Source organism: Danio rerio, chromosome 20, assembly GCF_052040795.2.
Source record: "Danio rerio strain M-AB ecotype USA chromosome 20, GRCz13ab, whole genome shotgun sequence".
Taxonomy (NCBI): domain Eukaryota; kingdom Metazoa; phylum Chordata; class Actinopteri; order Cypriniformes; family Danionidae; genus Danio; species Danio rerio.
Genome location: NC_141040.1, coordinates 52858264 through 52877500, shown reverse-complemented (window position 1 = coordinate 52877500; position 19237 = coordinate 52858264). Strand labels below are relative to the sequence as shown.

Here is a 19237-nt window from a genome sequence, read left to right as displayed (position 1 = left end):
TGAAGAAGAAAAATAAATAAATATCTGAACTCCATCTGCACCCACAATCACAATTAATGCATATGAAGCTTCACTCATTATTTAGCTGCATGGGACTAACAAAATGTACTTAAAGTAACTAAAACTGAGAGGTATTTAATAGGATAATCCACAAAAAAATTAATTAACTATTCACCCAGTGTAAAGTTGTTTTGTGCCTTTATGAGTTTCTTTTGTTGTTGTGCAGCTGAATGTAAAAGTAGATCATTTTAGAAAATGTTAGAAACTGGTAACCATTAGTACTGGTATTCTTAATCCAAAGAGAGAGATATTAAGGGCATTATTTTTTATTAAACAATTCAACACATTGTATGATGTTGCTAGCATGTTGTAACACTACACTAACAAACTAACGTTACAAGTGGTTTCTAAAATACAGTAGTTAACAGATTGTTAGCATTAGCATACCGTTAAGTTGCAGCATGTGTTATTAAATCATTTACAGTATATGCAATGTAACATGAAGCATGTATTAAAAATAAATTCATCAGAAATAGCATGTTAAGCTTAAATAGTACTTCAAAATGAATACACTTACTGGCCACTTTATTAGGTACACCTGTCCAACTGCTCGTTACCGCAAATTTTTAATCACCCAATCACATGGCAGCAACTCAATGCATTTGGGCATGTAGACAAGATCAAGATGATCTGCGGAAGTTTAAACAGAGCACCAGAATGTGGAAGAAAGGTAATTTAAGTGACTTTGAACATGGCATGGTTCTTGGTGCCAGACAGGCTGGTCTAAGTATTTCAGAAACTGCTGATCTACTGGGATTTTTACACACAATCATCTCTAGGGTTTACAGAGAATGTTCCAGAAAAAAGAGAAAATATCCAGTGAGCGGCAGTTCTGTGGGCACAAATGAATTGTTGATGCCAGAGGAGAATGGCCAGACTGGTTCCAGCTGATAGAAAGGCAACAGTAACTCAAATAATCACTTGTTACAACCGAGGTCTGTAGAAGATCATCTCTAAGCGCACAACATGTCCAACCTTGAGGCGGACGGGCCACAACAGCAGAAGACCACACAGGGTGCCACTCTTGTCAGCTAAGAACAGGAAACTGAGGCTACAAATAGAAGATTGGATAGATGTTGCCTGGTCTGATGAGTCTCCATTTCTGCTGCAACATTCAGATGGTCGGGTCAGAATTTGGCATCAACAACATGAGCATGGATCCATCCTGCTTTGTATCAAAGGTTCAGGCTGGAGAGGTGGTGTAATGGTGTGGGGGATATTTTCTTGGCACACTTTGGGCCCATTAGTAACAATTGAGCATCGTGTCAACACCACAGCCTACCTGAGTATTGTTGCTGACCATGTCCATCCCTTTATGACCACAGTGTACTCATCTTCTGATGGCTGCTTCCAGCAGGATAATGCGTCATGTTATAAAGCGTGAATCATCTCAGACTTGAACATGACAATGAGTTCACTGTACTCAAATGGCCTACACAATCACCAGAGCTCAATCCAATAGAGCACCTTAGGGATGCGGTAGAACAGGACAGGAGATTCACATCATGGGTGTGGAGCCGACAAATCTGCAGCAACTGCGTGATGCTATCACGTCAAAATGGGCCAAAATCTTTGATGAATAATTTTAAAACCTTGTTGAATCTATGCTACGAAGGATTAGGACAGTTCTGAAGGCAAAAGGGGGTCCAACAAGGTACTAGTAAGGTGTACCTAATAAAGTGGCCGGTGAGTGTATCTAGCAAGTGAATATAAATAATTTATTTAAAAGGTTTAAAAAAATTAATTGATCCACTAAAATCACTTGTTCTGGATAAACTAAATGACAAAAAAGCAATATCCAAAATAATTAGCTGGATTAATGCAATTCACAGGGCTTTTAAGTTAAAGCGATAGTTCACCCATAAATGAAAATTGACTCAACCTCAATTGACTCCAAACATTTAAGAGTGTCTGTCTTCTGTTGAACACAAAAGATGACATTTTGAAGAAAGCTAAAAACCTGTGTACCCACTGACTTTCACAGAAGGAAAAACAAATACCACGGAAGTTAAAAGTTACAAGTTTACAACATTTTTCAAAATGTCTTCTTTTGTCTTTAACAACATAAATAAACTAAAGTTTTTTTTGTTTTTTTTTAACAAGTAAATGACAATGTTCATTTTGGGTGATCTCTCCCGTTAAATTATACAAGTTTGCAGACCATTTTATTGATAAAGTACCAGGCCGAACAAACCCTCCATAGAAAAACTATACACTACATGGTTTCCGCTACATTCATCCTTCCGTGGCCGGGCGGCGCCACACCAAAATTCCTCCCGCCACGGCTACATTAAAGTTTCTTATTCAAAATATTCGATCGTTTTTTTAAATAGCTGGTTAAAAATCGCAAGGTCTGTGGCTCTGCATATAATGACTTTATCTTGCAGGAGTTTACAGCCGTTTCACTTTACTTCAGGACGCATTAATGCCGCGGTCCGCTCCGCAAGTCTATCTGAGACATTCATAAATATTCCTAGCAAATCTAATAATTGTTGGAGACATACTCACTAAATAAACGCACTAAATTACACTTCAGCCGCGTTTATTTGAGGGTGCGCAAGAAAATCTGTACTTGAGCAGCGTATATTTGAGGGCGCGCAAGACGTTTTGTGCACGAACAGAGGAAATCGGCGCTCAACCAGAGATTGACATGCTCGTAGGCTATTACATTAATGTGATCTCGACATAAAACTGCGCCCACGACATTTGTCAATGAAATAACGCCCCATGTAGTGGTAGATCTGTGTAAAATCCCCAACAGAGTCTGCCGCCACAGCTGGAAAATATCCTAGAGGAAACACTGCACTAGATTTGCCAAAGTACATCCCGGCAACACATTTTAAAAAGTATTGAAGAGTTTTGAAAGAAAAAAAGTGGTCACAGTGCATGACTATGAGCTCTTTTCCAGTGATCAAACACATCAGAAAAGCCTCCAGAGCGGTCCAATTTTAAGAGGGCCACTAGACGCATTACTGAACAGATTTAGTTTGTGTTCTGAGAGCAATCACTTGTTTAAACCTTCATTTGACCATTACATGCATGGTATTCTGTCAGAGGAGATTTACCAGTGTGTGGCTGAAGATGTTTTAAGCACATACCTGGCAGCCGTTCATTATTTCCAACCAGTACAGTTACATTTGGAAAAGCTGGATGACCAGCGCTCAACCAAGACTAAATTTGCTGGAGTGACTGTTGTTTTACTACTGTTCCTGTTCTGCAGTTCCCTTCAAGAAAAGAGCACTGGTGCCAGAGCTAAACCCTTTAATGTAACACTGCTAAAACTCTGCAATTGTTTGGTAGCTTAAAGACAATTCTGGTTTCCTGGACATTCCAAGCCACTTTAAAAACTGCATAGAAATGACATCTTACAGCATTTAAACACACTTAAGATTCACACTATTTAACCCTTGTAAACTGTTCAAATTTACTACTCTTTCACTATGTTGGTGGCTGTTTTTGGCCCCATTGACTATTATAATGAGATGTACTGTATAATAAGGCATTCTTGATTGTTGATGGGTTTTCTCTATTGGAAAGAGGTATACTACCTGACAAAAGTCTTGTCGCCTACTGTATCCAAGTTTTAGACAAAAAACATAAATAATAATAAAATAATTAAATAACTTGATTTCTAGTTTATTATTTGGTGTCAAAAGTGACTTATATGAAAGGCGAAGGCCTCTAGATTACGCTTTATTTACCAAAATAAAATACGATCATGCCTTGATTTTCATTATTTAATTAGGACAGTAAGGTCTGACTTTGAATGCTGACTGTAACCCCAAACCATGACTTTTTCTTTACCAAACTTGACGGATTCCTATGAGAATCTTGGGTTTATGTGGGTTCCATAAAAATGCATGAAAGGGTTACTAATCCTCCACTGCAGTGTAATTTATTAGTGAAATACCTATTTAATGCACACCATTAACTATGACAATTTTTGTTTTGTCCACTAGTATCATGTTACTGGCTGAGAGCAGTATCTCAATCTTCGTTCTATATAGAGCTCCAGAAAGAAAAAGAATTCTCACAACACATTGCACAGGTGAGGTGATGCTACAGGTGTTGAGGTCAGTGAAAGGTCCGGTTGACCATCTGTCAGTGTGACGGCTCGCAGAGATCACAGCGGAGTACAGAGAGTGTGTTCAACCTGATATCAGCCCGAGATTAAAGCCAAACCCACTGCGGCGTGCCGACACTGAGAAGAAAGAGGAGGAAAATAACAACTGGATGAGGCAGAAAATGACAGAACAAACCACGGAGAGAATAGAAAACAGAACGATAGAGTGGTCAATCAAAGAAAAGAATCACAGATGGGCAGACAGCATAGGAATAAATGATAGACAGTGACTGAATGACATGATGAAACCAATTGTAGAGGAACTACAATGGATTGATTAAAAGAATGACTGATCAGACACAAAGTACAATAAAAGGATAAAAAGATCATTAGCAACCTAGCGGTTACTAGCAGACAGAGAGATGGATGCATGGATGGATAGACAGACCGATTGATCAACAAACAGACAGGCAGGCAGGCAGACAGACAGACAGATAGATCTATGTAGACAGACAGACATACAGGCAAACAGACAGACAAAAAGAAAAAACGACAGACAGAAATAGATAAATTGACAGACAGACAGAAAAGAGAACAGAAACAAAAGAAAACAACAGACAGACAGATGAAATATAAAAGAAAATGATAGACGGACAAGAGAAAAACGACAGACAGAAAAAGAAAACTACAGACAGACAAATAAGAAAAAAACAACAGATAGTCGAGAAAAATGACAGAGATAAAAGAAAAATGACAGACAGACAGACACACACACACACACACCTGGGAGAACAGGTAACAGACAGTTAGATAGGAGAAAATGACAGAGACAGACAGAGAAAATGACAGAGAGAGAAAATAAAAGAAAAAAAATTACAAACAGAAAGACAGACAGACACACCTGAGAAAAATGACAGACAGACAGACACACCTGAGAAAAATGACAGACAGACAGATAGGAGAAAATGACAGACAGACAAACAGAAAGACAGACAGACAGACAGACAAGAGAAAACTAAAAACAGTCAGACAAACAAGAGAAAATGACAGGGATACCAGAGAAAACGACAGAGACGACGAAGAAAAAAACGACAAAGACAAGAGAAAATGACAGATAGACAGACAGACAAAGTTAGATAGGAGAAAAATCACAGACAGAACAAAATGACAGACAGACACACCTGAGAAAATGACAGACAGACAGACAGAACAAAATGAATGACAGACAGACAGACACACCTGAGAAAATGAGACAGACAGACACAACTGAGAAAATGACAGACAGTTGGATAGGAGAAAATGACAGACCGACAGACAGACAGAATAAAATGAAAGACAGACAGACAGACACAACTGAGAAAATGACAGACAGTTAGATAGGAGAAAATGACAGACAGACAGAGACAGACCTGGGAAAATGATAGGAGAAAATGACAGACAGACAGACCTGGGGAAATGACAGACAGACAAGAGAAAACTATAAACAGTCAGTCAGACAAACAAGAGAAAATGACAGATACCAGAGGAAACATCAGAGACAACAAAGAAAAAAAAAACGACAGAGTCAAGAGAAAGTGACAGATAAAAGAAAAATGACAGACAGACAGACAGACAGACAGACAGACAGACACACACACACACACACACACACACACACACACACACACACACACACACACCTGAGAAAATTAAAGACACAGTTAGATAGGAGAAAATAAAAGACAGACAGACCTGAGAAAATGACAGACAGACAGAACAAAATGACACCAGACTGACAGACAGACACACCTGAGAAAATGACAGACAGACAGACTGACAGACAGACAAGAGAAAACTAAACAGTCAGACAGACAAACAAGAGAAAATGACAGATACCAGAGAAAACGCCAAACAGACAAGAAAAAAAATTACAGATAGTCAAGAGAAAATGACAGACAGACAGACAGAGAGACAGACACACACACACACACACACACCTGAGAGAATGAAAGACTGACAGATAGGAGAAAATGACAGATAGACAGACAGACCTGATAAAATGACAGACAGACAGACATGAGAAAAGGACAGACAGACAGAATGCCAGAAATCTGATCTCAGCTCTTTTAATTGAACTTTACTTCTCAGATCAAAGGTGTGTGCGTGTGTGTGTGTATGCATGTCATAATCAATCATGTGTGCTTTTTCTCATTCATGTTGCGTCTGCTCAGTGTCTGTATACAGTGTTTGTACTGCCAGCAGAATCATCCAGATGCAACAAACACACGTTCATGACATTAAGAGTGTGTGTCCTGACCACAGTAATGAATCAAAGTTCAGAGAGACAGGACGACTGGGCTTCTGCATTTACATCCTCTGGGTTTTGTCAGTAAAGACTGATACTTGCATTGCTCTCGTTCACATCGCTGTATGTTTAAAAGAAATCACCAATCAGACAATACAAGAACAATACAAGGAAAAGAGAAAGACCAAAAAAAACTTTACAAGGACAGGCAGAGAAAATAAAAGAAAAAAACGACAGACATAGACATATCAACATAATACTTACGGACTGACAGACAAAATGACAGATAGATAGAAAAGAGAAAACAACAGACAGACATAAAGACAGAAAAAAGAAAACAGAGACAGACAAACAAATAAAACAGAAAAGAGAAAATGACAGACAGACAAGCAGACAAAGAAAAAAACAAAGTGACAGAGATAAGATCACAGACAGATAGAAAAGATAAAACGAAACATATACAGAATAACAGAGAAAAAGACAAACAGATTACATAGAAAAAAGAAAACGACAGAGATACAAGAGAAAACAACAGACAGACAGTCATCTTCTCTATCGATTATTTTCTGACAGACAAACAGAAAAGAGAAAAGGTGAGACAAAAGAAAACAACAGACAGACAGAAAAAGAAAAGAAAACAACAGACAGAAAACAGGACAGAGATAAATAAAAGAAAACAACAGAAAGAGATAAGAAAAAAATGACAGATAAGAAAACGATAGACAGGGATGAGAAGACAACAGACAAGAAAAAAATGACAGAGGAGAAAACGATAGACAGAGGGATGAAAAGACAACAGACAAGAAAAAAATGACAGAGGAGAAAACGACAGACAGAAAAGGGAAAAGGAGAGAGAGATAAAACAACAGACACAGAAAAAAGAAAATGACAGACAAACAGAAAAGAACAATAAACAGAGACAGACAGACAAGAAAAACGACAGAGATAGACAGACAGACAAGAGAAAATGAGACAGACATAGACAGAAAAAAGAAAACAGAGACAGACACACAAAACAGAAAAGAGAAAATGACAGAGACAAGCAGACAGACAGACAAAAACAAAGTGACAGAGATAAAATGACAGATAGAAAGAAAAGATAAAATGTTAGACAAACATATACAGAAGAAAAGAGAAAGACAATCAGACAAACAAAAAAAGAAAACGACAGACATACAAGAGAAAACAACAGACAGACAGACAGACAGACAGACAGACAGACAGACAGACAGAAAAGAGAAAACAACAGACAGACAGACAGACAGAAAAGAGAAAACAACAGACAGACAGACAGACAGAAAAGAGAAAACAACAGACAGACAGACAGACAGACAGAAAAGAGAAAACAACAGACAGACAGACAGACAGACAGAAAAGAGAAAACAACAGACAGACAGACAGACAGAAAAGAGAAAACAACAGACAGACAGACAGACAGACAGACAGACAGACAGACAGAAAAGAGAAAACAACAGACAGACAGACAGACAGAAAAGAGAAAACAACAGACAGACAGACAGACATACAGACAGAAAAGAGAAAACAACAGACAGACAGACAGACAGACAGACAGACAGAAAAGAGAAAACAACAGACAGACAGACAGACAGAAAAGAGAAAACAACAGACAGACAGACAGACATACAGACAGAAAAGAGAAAACAACAGACAGACAGACAGACAGACGGACATCCAGATAGAAATGAGAAAACAATAGACTGGCAGACAGACAGACATAGAAGAGAAAACTACAGACAAGTGAAAATGACAGCCAGATAGCCAGGAAAGAGAAAAGGAGAGAGAGAGAGATAAATTTAAAAAACAACAGACAAGAGAAAATGATATAAAGATAGAGAAGAGACAACAACAGACAGACAAAAATAATGACACAAATAGAAGAGAAAACTGACAAACATACAGATAAAACAAGACAGATAAGAAAAAAACGACAGACAGATAAAACAGACAGACAGATAAGAGAAAAAGGTGTATCTTTTGTTAGATAACAGATGGAGTGAACAATGCATATTTCAGCTCAAGATTCATGATGCGCACTACATTAATGATGATGTGAAACTTTGAATAAACAGCAAGCGATACGAACAGAGCGCCTGGAGCCAGTCCAAATAAATAATTCATAATAACACATGAAAAGCGTATTAGCGCACTGATGGGTTTGAACTTACAATATGAACACAATAGCTTTCATTATCAATGCATATATTAGAAACGTTCAAAATATCTCAACGATTAATATTTCAGGTTAAAACTACAGATGGAAGTTTAAAGACATTTGTTTTTCTGGGCTGTCAGCTACTCATTGTTTTTGTAAAAGCCAAAGCCAATTAGATTGAAGCCAGTGGATGTTTTTTACCCAGGGGAGGATTGCATTTAATCCAGGCTTTAGAGAGAGGTCTATCTGAACACAATCTCCAGATTAAAAATACAAGCGTTTAATTCAGGACTCTCTTTCACAGCCCATCCACAGTACAATTCAATCAGTATAATAGAGCCCAGTTATTAATGCACATACAGCGCCCTGCTTTACGCACTTCTACATACTGATTGATTGGAATTATATAAACTCCTTCATGCTGTTTATAGACATGCATCATCACATTATGCTCATGTGATAGTGTGGATGGTGAAGGCCTTTTATTTTACTCTCTACAGATGAAATCATGACTTCTCAAATCCATTATGAAAGGTGAACTGAAGTGCGTGTTGCTTAAATAAAAAAAGCAACCATTCCTTGGTGTCATTTTATTTTAATTATATACATCTATTACCAATTATTTATTTAATCATTTATAATCATTAGTCATTTATTACTTAACATGTTATGATGTACCTTTTTTAAATTTCCTACAAATAGTATGTGAAGTATATGCATTTTATGCATGTACACTCACCGGCCACTTTATTAGGTACACCTTACTAGTATGGGGTTGGACCTTCTTTTGCCTTCAGATTTTTCTAGTCATCCACCATTTTGTGGCTCAAAAGTATCGGTTCAGGCACAGGTACCATTTTAAAAGTATCCAAATAACCACAAACGACAACCAAGCCTAACAATTACGCTATTGATTTTCATTGATTTAGTTACAGAATGCATTTAGAAAAAACAGTACAGTAAGGTTGTCCTGATTTTACCTCATATTGTGTGACACACAGAAGGGTATTTTCCGAGGCCTGTGATTGTTTGACCTTCCTTTAGCACCTAAACACACACACACACACACACACACAAACACGAGAGAAAGAGAGAGAGCAGAAATCATGGTAGTTAAACACAGTGCACTTTTACTGCAGCTTCTGTAAATACTGCGCCTGCTGTGCACCTAGAAAATCCATCTAGCTTTAGAGTGCTGGGATAAATCTCACACACACATCATGAACTGAAAAGGACCTAGTTATTTTAAGCTTAACAAGAAAAAAATACATAACATTTTAAGCTTAACAAGAAAAAAATACATTAAAAAAAATCTAACATCAAATTGAGATCTCAAAATGTAAAATGATTTATGTTAATAAAAATGTCCTTCCAGTCTTCATGAAGCCTATCATTCCCTGCCCTGCGTCTTTTTCAATCAATAAAATAGACATTGCTCAGCAAATTTAGTTGTGATGTCTGATTTGTTTTTCTTTTTACAGGTTATTTTGTTTCTTGAAAATGTTTACTAGGCCTATACTAAAACTACACTTATATGGGTCAAGTGAATGACAATTGTTTACATGCTATTCTGCACTCTAAAAAATGTTGGATTGTTGCAACCCAATGCTGGGTCAAGTAGGGAGATTAAGAATGTCGAGTTGAAATGAAATTTTACCCCATTTTCAAGATTTAAGATAAGCCTTTTGTGTCTCCAGAATGTGTTTGTAAAGTTTCACCTCAAAATCCCCATCAGACTATTTACTATACCTTTCAGAATGTTAGAATTTTCTGCTCTAAATACAATTTAGCTGTTTTTGTTGGCTTTCATGTTAGTTCTTCCCAATTTCCCATGTGCCTGTCAGAGTGTGCCTCAATCTCTGCCTCGGCTGCGTCAAATAAACAGCACACTGACAAGACATGAAGCAAAAAGATCTCATGTAATGTTTGTGAGAAATACTACATCAAGATCTTTCCCAATGATTAGTTTATGTATTTGTAGTGGAGCTAATTCAAGCCTTTCTGCAATGATGAGTCACACACAATGTCGTTACAAAGTTCATGCACACACACACACACACACACACACACATTGTGCTCGTTTAACTTTGTGCTGTTTTAGCACGCAATATACTAAAACAATAACCACTGCTATATCGATTTGCGTTATGTTGGTGTACAAAATAAACCTGATGTAGCATCCACAAACCAGGATTGAAGCGTATTTTATAATTATGCGGCTGTGGTGATGAAGACGGTAAAAATCGCTGCAATTAATTGCAAACATGCACTGTTTAGAAACATTTTATACTAATGAAACTCAGTCTTGATCACATTTGATGATGACTGATGATCACAGAGAGCTGAACAGATCTTTTAATCCCAGCTGCTTTGTGCACGTTCGGTCTTGTTGATATAATACTCAATACTACGGAGACATGTTAATACTCGGCTGTCAATCAATTCGGTGGGCGGGGAAACCACTCCTACATCACGTTGCAGTGGGGCTCAAAATGGAAGGGATTTGGATCAGATTTTAACATCACCCCAATATAACATCACCCCAATATGACTGTGGACACACTATACTGACACACAGTTCTGTCTAAAAAGCTGACAAAAGATGATTTTCATCATAGGAGCCCTTTAAATGAAACACCAATGGTTGTATCAATTCAAATAAAAAAAGTCAATGTCAATTTTAAGGGATAGTAGACACATGAAATTATATTTACTATTTACTCTCCCTCAAGTGGTTACAAAACTGAGTTTATCCTGTTGAACAAAAAAGCAGGTATTTTTGAAGAATACAGAAAACCATCGACACCTCTAAAGTAGAAAAAATAAATAAATCAATTGTTTGCAGCACTTCAAAACACCTTGTGTGTTTAACAAAAGCAAGAAACTAATAAAGGTCTGAAGCAAGTAAAAGCTGAGTAAATGACTTGAGACTTCAGTTTTGGGTAAACTACCACTTTAAAGTCAATCTAAAACTGTAACAACACCATTTGTTGCCACCTTTCAAATAGCATTTATGATGGTACATGTATATATACAGGTGAAGTCAGATTTATTAGCCCCCTTTGAATTGTATTCTTTTTTTTTTAATATTTCCCAATTGATGTTTAACAGAGCAAGGAAATTTTCACAGTATGTCAGATAATAGGGATGTAACGGTATTATAAAAACCGTCATACCGCAATATTAATTTTTTTCGATATTACCGAAGTCGCATGACTCGGTAAAACGTTAGGTCTTCTGAGAAAATTTGCTCAGGCGAATGAAGCGAACGGGAGGTAACGAAAACTACAATTGCCATCAGCCCATGCTTGACCATCATCCCTTGCGGTCTGTTGTCGCTACAGATCCAGTAATGCGGAAATGGAGTGTGCTGCTAGAAGCGGGGATGAAAAGAGCTGGAAAACTCTAATTAAGCAGGTCGCACACCAGAAGCGCCGCTCAGCGCCACGCAGCGCCATGTATTTTAGAATTCTAAACATAGGTTTCAATCAGGATACACACACCGGCACCGCAAGTCGGCGGCTGTCGGCGGCGCCCGGCGATGGCTCAGGACGCAGTTCATTTTTCAGACGCGCCACAGAGCGCCATCTGATTAGTTTCATGTTAAATATCCTTCGAATGTGCGCGTCTGGTGTGTGATACTTTAAACTGTCATGTGCGCGCCGTGTCGCGGCGCCGAGCGGCGCTTCTGGTGTGCGACCTGCTTTAGACAGCAGAAATGTTGAGGCGCCGTGCTGCATAAGATGAGCGTCATCTTCACTGTATGGATATTTATAACAAAACGGAGCCGATAACAACTGCCTCCTAAGTCCTTTCAATTTCAGTGAAAATACGAAACACAGCCTCTCTTTTGCTGAGTATCAGTTTTAAGAATCGATAATGGCCATTTTAAAAGTATAACATACAATAAGTTTATACATTATAGGAAATAAAGGCAAGCGATCAGTCAATATACAGAATGTACGTGGTTACATTAATCATTTACTTATCTTTGCGCTCAGCCAAAACACGTTACCTGAGAACAAGTAATAGATTCCAATGACCAAAGTCAGGGAATATGTCGTTAGATAAAGACAACAAGATAAATGAAATATCCCGTTTAATAAATATAGTGAGATTAGATCCAGCGGGAGATGCTTGATGAGAAGTCCGACTAGCAGAGCTCTCATCTGGGTAGATGGGCTGAGTGTGATTAAATGTTGAATGTGATGAGTTTTCAACAATACTAAATTGAAACTTTATTTTTTTACATGGTTTAATAATTTTTTGTTATTAAAATTGAAGTTCCTGTTTCAAAGCTTACAGATAGATGGCTAATTTGTATGTCATTGACACTTTTGGCACTTTTTTGGAGTATTTTCATAAGTTTTGTTTTTTCCTGTAAATGATTCAATAAATACCGTACCGTGACATTCATACCGAGGTATTACCGTACCGTGAAATTCTGATACCGTTACATCCCTATCAGATAATATTTTTTCCTCTGGAGAAAGTCTTTTTTGTTTTTTTTTCCGGCTAGAATAAAAGTATTTGTTAATTTTTAAACACTATTTTAAGGACAAAATTAATAGCACTATTAAGCTATGTTTTTTTAATAGTCTATAGAGCAAATCGTCATTATACAAGAACTTGCCTAATTACCCGAACCTGCCTAGTCAACCTAATTATACCTTTAAATGTCACTTTAAGCTATATAGAAGTGTCTTGAAAAATATCAAGTGAAATATTATTTACTGTCATCATGGCAAAGATAAAAGAAATCAGTTATTAGAGATGAGTTATTAAAATTATTATGTTTAGAAACGTGTTGAGAAAATCTCTCCGTTAAACAGAAAACGGGGAAAAAATAACTAGGGGGGCTAATAATTCAGGGGGCAAATAATTCTGACTTCAACTGTGTAAAGCATCTCATCGAAATGAGAAAAAGATGGAATTTTTGAATAATCTGTTTGCAGCTTTGGGATGGCACGGTGAGGCAGTCTATCTGGCTGGATCTCTGAGCGATAATGGCTAATGAATAGGCAGCACCTGGTTCCTTCATGGAGAGGAGGAGGAGGAGGAGGAGGATGAAGATGATGCCAGAGATGTGAACTCAGCCAAAGCACCAGATCAGACCGCCTGAGTTCCTCACATCCATGGCTTGTGATTCAATTACAATCCTGATCCTGAGGAGCGGCAACTCTTAAATCAACAAAAGAACTTCAGCCAATCCGAATTCTGCAGGAATGACAATAAAGTTACACTTCACTGTAACAAAATCCTGTAAAATTTACAGCATTAGTGGCAATTTTGGTGGCCATTAATACTGTAAAACTGACAAGCGCACTGTAAATCAATCATTAAAACTGTGTTGTTATTCTAAGCATAATATAGTACATTTTAACAGTGAAGCAGCTTTACAGATCTTTTAGCAACAGCGCCCCCTTGTGGATTTTCCCCCTCAGATTTCATGGGTCAATAATAGGCTTTTATTTACTAATCAATGCAGCTAAACCATTAAAACACTTTTAAAGTGATTACTATTACTGCAAAACACGGGAACCTGCAGAAACAGCCAGTCAATATTTAATAAATGTTCGATATATTATATTATATTATATTATATTATATAGACGTTTAAATTATATAAGGATAATCACTTTATATAAACATTACATATGTAAACAGCAGTTGGCAAAATACATGTAAGATACATATATTCATGTGTTATCAATAAGTTTGTAATTAATTAATTAGTGGTGTAATGGATCACAAATCTCACAATTTGGATCACATTATGGATTTTTTTGTCACAGATCGAAAAATTTTTCCAGCTCAGCCAAAAAGGGCAGGAGACAAATTTGCTTTCCATTTAATACAAAAACAGTACTGAAAGCAACCTTTGGTTTTAACAAACCATCTATCTATCTATCTATCTATCATATATATATACATATATATATATATATATACATACACACACACACACACACACACACACACACACACACACACACACACACACACACACACACACACACACACACACAAACAAATATATATTATTACTACAATATAATGGAAATAATAATCAATGACAACTGATATTTGTCATATATTACAATGTATTACACCAGTGGTTCTCAAACTGTGGTACGTGTACCACTAGTGGTACCCGGGTTTCCTTCTAGTGGTACGCGGAGGAATCAATATGTCATGTGTACATGCTACATATATCAAAATTTAACAAAAATTACTTGTATATAAATATATAATGCCATATAGCCTATATCCAGGCAACGTTTCCAGGTGTTGATGAGTTGGCTACTATATGTTAATACCTTTAAGTACAGGATTATTTTTCTTTATTCTTTTTTTTAAGAACAGTAACCTACAATTTTAAACTTTTAAAAGAACATTTTAATATAAATGTTGACGTTTTTAAGAGTTTTTTTTTGTTTGTTTGTTTTTTATACAAATAAGCACAGTACAGTGTTAATGTTTAGACTATTTATAATGTTTAAAGTGACTGACAATATTAAATATTCTTAATAGTAGGAATTAATCTGCCACATTATTGAACTGTGCAAAGCTGTAGCTGCTTTACTGGGCCAATTACGCTACTGAATTTCAATACTGCTCTGTATGGTGGTACTTGGAGAGACGATTGTTTTCTGAGGTGGTACTTGATGAAAAAAGTTTAAGAACCACTGATTTACACCAATGCTCAACAAATTAACTAACTGATAATAATTATATACAGTTGAAGTCAGAACTATTAAATCTTTAGCTTGAAGGGGCTAATAATTTTGACCTTAAAATGGTGTTTAAAAATTAACAACTGCTTTTATTCTAGCCAAAAAATATATATATATAATAAGACTTTCTCCAGAAGAAAAAATATTATCAGACATACTGTCAAAATTTCCTTGCTCTGTTAAACATTATTTGAGAAACATTAAAAAAGAAAGAAAAAATTAAAAGGGGCTAATAATTCTGACTTAAACTGTATTGTATTTTAAAATATTTATTTACAATTTAATTCATTTATTGAAGTTACAGCTTAACAAGCAATGAAAAAACTTAAATTAGGTTAAATATTCAACATTATAACAAAAAAATACAAAAACAGCAGTCAGATCCAAATCTCAGTGTTTCACACGGCATCACAGCTCTGCTCCACAAAAGCAGTCATTTGGGCTGATGGCACATGGCCAGACCCTTTGAACAGGAGCCAGGTGCATGTTGGGATGCTTTAGACAGGGTGAGAATGACACTTGCTGTGAAAGCAGGCTGCGAAAACCACCAAGACCATGACACCCAAACCAGAGAGCGTGATTTCATCTCTGAAATGATGGAGAGGAAATGATCTTAAAAGAGAGCTTTAAAGGTCTTTGAAGAGTGAGTTTTTTTAATTCGAGGTTTGCCGTAATCACAACTGAAACACAAAGAGAGAGCGGGACATAGAATACCCTTCCCCTTTTTAAAAATAGCCACGTTTTGTTGTTTTCACAGCTCTCCTCAAGAGCATTCAACGTAAAGCGTCTTGAAGTGGGCGGGGCATATACTAGAGAGAATTTGATTGGTCAGATGATTTGATGAAAAACTGAAGTATGAGGTGACGTGAAAAAAAACGGTGATACATTTAGGCGGGAGTGACAAACTAAAAGCTTTACATGTTTATATCAGTTTTATATCTTCTAAACGCGAATTGTCACTGTATTGGTGTGCACTACATCCTACAAACCTACAATACTGATACTAACATCTTAAAAAAAAAAAATTTTTAAAAATAAATAAAAATCTATTATTTATACCTATTTTAATTTCATGGGACCTTTAAAGGGCTCATAATTTAGTCATTATTATATGGTTTGAGGTTTTATTTATTCTGAGTTTTTTTCCGGGTTTCCCCCACAGTCCAAAGACGTGGTATAAGAGAATTGGATTAACTAAATTGGCCATAGTGCATGAGTGTGCGGGGGTTTCACAATCCTGGGATGTTTGCTTAAATTCAGCACATATTAATTGTTTGCAGCCATAAAAAAAAAAAATATATATATATATATATATATATATATATATATATATATATATATATATATATATATATATAAATTACTCATTCATTCATTCTTCTTCAATTTAGTCCCTTTATTTATCAGGGGTGTGACCACAAACTTATTGAGCATTTGTTTTACACAGCAGATGCCCTTTCGGCTGTAACCCATCACTGGGGAACACCCATATACTCATTCACAAACATACGGTCAATTTAGCTTATTCAATTCCCCTATAGCGCATGTGTTTGGACTGTGGAGGAAACCAGAGCACCCGGAGGAAACCCCCACCAACACAGGGAGAACATGCAAACTCCACACAGAAATGCCAGCTGACCCAGCCGGGGCTCAAACCAGTGACCTTCTTGCTGTGAGGCAACAGTGTTAACCACTGAACCACCATGTTGCCAATGTAGTAAATCCAATTAACAGTGTTAGTGTCCATGTTATTTTTATTTAACAATGTAATATATGAGAATAAAGCCCCATAATGGCTTTTCCAAGAGCAAATTCCATTTGTCTTAATTAATTTGGCACCACTTTATCAAGAAGTGACGATATTGTTCTTTTACTCATTGGATGGAAACGGTGCTTTATTCGCAAATGTTTTATGCAATATTCTGGTTTTTGCACATGTTTGGACAGGAACTTTGCTAATGGCTGTTTTTGTCCAGCAATCTTCAGAATATCTTGCTTTGTGTTGATCGAAGAAAGGAAATCCTAAAAGTTTTAAAACATTTAATAATTATTTTGGGTGAACTATCAGTAAGTTTGAACAGGATGTTGATGAAATCCAAACTGCAATTGTAAAGTCATTCAGAAATTAGGCATCAGCACCACCTGGTGGACAATTTAGCTCTGCTGCTCACGTCTGGCCATCTTGACCACTTTAGCTCACAGAATCGCATTTTAAAACAGTGACCCTTTTTGCACAAAAGCCAAATGATTTACTGTTATAATTTTACTTTAATCTACTTTATTTCAATTATACATTTACATTTTTTTCATATTGCAGCCAAGTTTTCTAAATCCAGCCATAAAAAATGTTGTTTAACAGTGTTATATCTACATAAAAATTTGGTCATATATATTTTAATAATACATTTATGTCATCATTTTTAATATATTTAAAAAGAAAAATCTCTTTTGCTTACTTGGACATGTTTTTTAATATACAGTCATTGGCCACTTTATTAGGTACACCTGTCCAACTGCTTGTTAATGCAAATTTCTAATCAGCCAATCACATAGCAGCAACTCAATGCATTTAGGCATGCAGACATGGTCAAGACAATCTGCTGCAGTTCAAACCGAGCATCAGAATGGAGAGGAAAGTGGATTTAAGTGACTTTTAATGTGGCACGGTTGTTGGTGCCAGACGGACTGGTCTGAGCATTTCAGAATCTGCTGATTTACTGGGATTTTCACACAATATCATCCCTAGGGTTTACAGAGAATGGTCTGAAAAAGAGAAAATATCCAGTGAGCGGCAGTTCTGTGGTGGCAAAAGCCTGGTTGATGCCAGAGGACAGAGGAGAATGACCAGACTGGTTCCAGCTGATAGAAAGGCAACAGTGAATCAAATAACCACTCGTTACAACCAAGGTCTACAGAAGAGCATCTCTGAACAGATAACACGTCCAACATTGAGGCAAATTGGCTACAGCAGCAGAAAACCACACCGGGTGCCACTCCTAAGGCACAGCAAACTGAGGCTACAATTGGCACAGGCTCACCAAAATTGGACAATAGAACATTAAAAGTTGCCTAGTCTGATTTCTTGCTGGTCTGATTTCTTGAGTCTTGATTTCTGCTGCGACATCTAGATGGTAGGATCAGAAATTGGCGTCAACAACATGAAAGCATGGATCCATCCTGCCTTGCATCAACAGTTCAGGTAGGTGGTGGTGGTGTTATGGTGTGGGAGATATTTTTCTGGCACACTTTGGGTCCATTTGTACCAGTTAAGCATTGTGTCAACACCACAGCCTACCCGAGTATTGTTGCTGTCCATGATCATCCCTTTATGACCACAGTGTACCCATCTTCTGATGGCTACTTCCAGGAGGATAACGCACCATGTCAAAGCGCAAATCATCTCAAACTGGTTTCTTGAAGTCAAAGGAAAATGAATGAATAACTTAATGAATATGAAGGGTTTACTCATTTATGTTGAGTGTGTGTGTGTCATATATATTATGTTTTTATTTGCTATCTACATCACAATTACATTGGACATTTAAGTGTTTTAGTATGCATGCTATTTTTATGTCCAAGGACGAATATTAGGAACATTTGATGGCCCATTGTGTAACACAATTTCCACTCAATTACAGTAATGCTAATCAAAGATGCTGTAAAGTAACATTAACTGAGCTGAAAGATTGTCCAGAAATTGTATCTTGCAAAATCCCCATCTTTGCAACAAGTCAATAGTTCCTTCAATATCTTGTAAAAGAAGACCAATGTTGGAGAAGCAGGCCTGCAGCTCAGGGTTGCAGTCAGAGGTCACTGAAAATAAACTGAAGGATGACAATGCAGGACTGAAGGCTTTACCTTACTGTGGCAAAGAAAAGAGAGATTTCTGATAAACACTGAAGGGCAAAAGGTCTCAGAGG

General features: G+C 36.9%; 1 long non-coding RNA gene across 50 annotated transcripts in view; it reads right to left on the bottom strand.

Moving 5' to 3' along the window:
- Positions 1-19237, bottom strand: part of LOC137488701 (uncharacterized) — a 154117-nt gene that overhangs the window by 99023 nt on the left and 35857 nt on the right. For 13 of the 50 annotated variants that reach the window (XR_015519012.1, XR_015519009.1, XR_015519010.1 and 10 more), the window contains exon 2: positions 9561-9627. This is a non-coding gene — a long non-coding RNA (uncharacterized LOC137488701). Of the gene's footprint in view, positions 1-4094; positions 4262-9560; positions 9628-13608; positions 13798-19237 lie in introns of all 50 variants that reach the window. The other 37 variants (XR_015519022.1, XR_015519056.1, XR_015519054.1 and 34 more) reach the window with 5 other exon arrangements.